The sequence below is a fragment of the Aplysia californica genome, unplaced genomic scaffold (assembly GCF_000002075.1).
Source record: "Aplysia californica isolate F4 #8 unplaced genomic scaffold, AplCal3.0 scaffold00517, whole genome shotgun sequence".
In the NCBI taxonomy this organism is placed as follows: Eukaryota; Metazoa; Mollusca; class Gastropoda; order Aplysiida; family Aplysiidae; genus Aplysia; species Aplysia californica.
The window spans coordinates 294,028-296,927 of NW_004797787.1; the positions used below are offsets into that span (position 1 = coordinate 294,028).

The 2,900-nt window shown below is 37.9% G+C and overlaps 2 long non-coding RNA genes across 3 annotated transcripts in view; one reads left to right on the forward strand and one right to left on the reverse strand.

Annotated features, from left to right (window-relative positions):
* The window catches only part of LOC118478371, a 58,569-nt gene that overhangs the window by 30,604 nt on the left and 25,065 nt on the right, over positions 1 to 2,900 (forward strand). The gene's annotated exons all lie outside the window — the stretch shown is intronic.
* Positions 74 to 1,625, reverse strand: LOC101863837. Its single transcript, XR_004858996.1, has 2 exons — positions 1,216 to 1,625; positions 74 to 262 (listed from the first exon to the last, which is right to left on the reverse strand). It is a non-coding gene; the product is annotated as an uncharacterized LOC101863837 (long non-coding RNA).

Sequence of the window (2,900 nt, forward strand, 5' to 3'; positions counted from 1 at the left end):
TGTGTGTGCGTGTGTGTGTTTTGGGGAGACAATGACCTACGTTTAGTGTTTGTTGACTTCAATTTTTTTTAAAAATTATTATAAGAACGAAAATGTAATAAACCCAAAATAATAATAAATGTGACAATAGTTCTAGTGTCACCATACGAAAGAACAAAAACTGCAGGTCGTTTACTTGTGCGTGCCTTGAGCCTGTCTAGCAGCTTTCCTCTATTGGCTCGGTATTGAGAATTTACCTTTTTAAATTGTCGGAATCACGACTCTGAAAAAGAAAATCAATAATGTGTTACACGTTTAAATAACACAAGTTCAGATGTAAGGCTTCGTGACAAAACGCACGATATCCATTTACTGCAAAACAGAGAAAAAGAAGGGGGAAAAGTATTCTCTGATGAAAACAAAAGTATGAACATTGAAACATTATATTTTTATCATTCTAAATATCGCGGTCCTGACATTTGAACATGGTGTTCCACCTCTCCGCTTCCCCCTCCCCTAATCCAAAAAGAAAAAAAGAAAGAAAGAAAATGAATGAATGAATGAAGGAATGAAAGGTAGAAATAAAAGAACTTGGAAAAAGAATAGAAATAATAAAAATCGGTATACTTTCTACTTCCAACGGAATAACAAATTTTTAAAAAGCAAAAGCAAACATTTAGTGTAACGAGATAACTGCTACATATTATAACCCAGAATGACACATTATACACGTAATAATATACCATTTACCGGCTCTTTTTAAGTAAATACGACTCAGATTCAAGTCATGGTGTTTTTCCCCATATAAAATTATGATGCCGGCATGCAAATATTATCGACGAGACATTGCATACGAACGACATACAAGCTTGGAGTCATCAGGTAGAAATTGCCGTCTTGAGAGAAAAAAAAATTCTCAAGTTTTTAAGCAGTATTAGGTCGAATGTACAGGTTTTATATCATCTGAAACTGTAGACAAGTGGCAGCAAAAGTTTCCTAAAGCCACGTGTGTAAGAAAATAATAATGGAAATTTAGAATAAACAGGACGTTAATACGCATGTCCAGATGAAAGGATAATAGAAGAATCTCTAATCTACTTCAACTTCTACTCTAAGTTCTCCTTAAACTAACTTGTACGTGAAGGCGGCACAGTTTCAATTGCTTCAAACATGTGAAAATACCGAGCATAGATATTAATATTAATTGTAATCGTAGGAGAAGTAAGACCGACATACTTCAACATCAGTGGTATCTTGGTTCCCTCCTTGTGCTGTATGTGGCGGTCTGATTCGATGAACAGGGGAATTTAAAGATAATGTAGCCTCCCTTGTGAGGTTCCCAAGTTCGGCCTCAAACAGAACTTCAGACCACAACTTTTCCGCAATGATGCGTTGTTCACGAGGAAGGCCCCTGAGCTTATGTGCCATGGTTTTGCCATAGGAATCGAACTGATCTTCTGTGGCTACACGGGGGTTGAGCAGACTCTGCTGTGCAATATTCAAAGGCTCCTCGTCAACACATTTCCGTTTGGGGGCCTGTCTTTCTTGTTGCAAGTTTGAATGTCCTGGTCTTGGCTCAGGACTCGGCCTCGAGTCCTCAACATCAAGCAACTGTATGTCAGACTTACTATCTGAACCAGGGCTGGATATCTGGGCAAGAAAGTGGGTGTGGCAAAATTAGGATGAAATTAATTTAGATGCATACGAGTTTGTTGCTGGGGGGGGGGGGGGGTCATTGATAAGAAATGCTTTGCATTACATATATTCTTTTTCCCCTATTAAATTTTGTACCCAACAGTTATACCAAATGGCAGTTTCCTAACTGTTTGGGTGCTGTAGATGACAAGCATATAGCTATATCTCTACTCTCTTGCTCTGGCTCCTATTATTAATACATGTTTTACAATTACAAGGGACTCCATAGCATGGTCCTGCTGGCTGTTGCTAACGCTGATTATGAGTTGGTGTATGCGAAATTCGGAACATATGGAGGAGTTTCTGATGGTGGTGTGATTGACCAGACTGATTTCTACCATAAACTGAAGAGTGGAGATCTATATTTGCCTCAGTAAAATTCAACAAATGGCCTTCCCTACGTGTTCATAGCAGATGAAGCCTTCGCTCTACGACCGAACTTTTTGAAGCCTTATAATGTGAGGGTCCCAGATGACAAAGAGAGAATTTTTCATGACCGACTCTCAAGGGCAAAAAGAAACGTGGAGAATGTCTTTGGTATTATAGTTTCCAGATTTAGGGTGCTGAGGTCTGAAATAAAACTCAAACCAGAGAACATTGACTCCATCATTTTATCCTGATGTGTTCTTCACAATTTCATAAGGAAAATTAACCCCACCAATTACACACCCAATGACTTGCTTGATCGCAAGGAACCCTGCACTCAAGATGTGGTGGAAGGCCTTTGGCATGCGGCCCAAATGTGGCTGATATTTTCATTGGTACACGGAGAAATGCAACTGAAGAGGCCAAGCTCACAAGCGGTAACGTTATGGTATACTTCAATACTATTGGGGAAAGTTCCCTGGCAAGACTCATAACATACCTTGAGACAAGAGCACTGGTGTTATTGAGAAGGGAAAAAAAACTACAACAAAAAAGAAACACCAAGATCAAACAATCAATAACATTGAATCGATGATCATTAAATGTTTTATTTTTGTTGATGCAAGCCATGCCTTGATATCTTAAATGTACACTGATGCTATATCACAAAATATAGGTTTTTCAGAGCTCACTTTCAGTTCAAATTCAAATCACTTTATTAATCAAAATTCTGGAAACTAATATTAAACAGTCTTGTCATAAAAATACTTCTGTGCACTTAACTGGGTAAAACCTTGTGAGCAAATTAAAAACTGAAAGAGTAAATTAATATGTTAGTGGAAAAATAAAATATACATGTA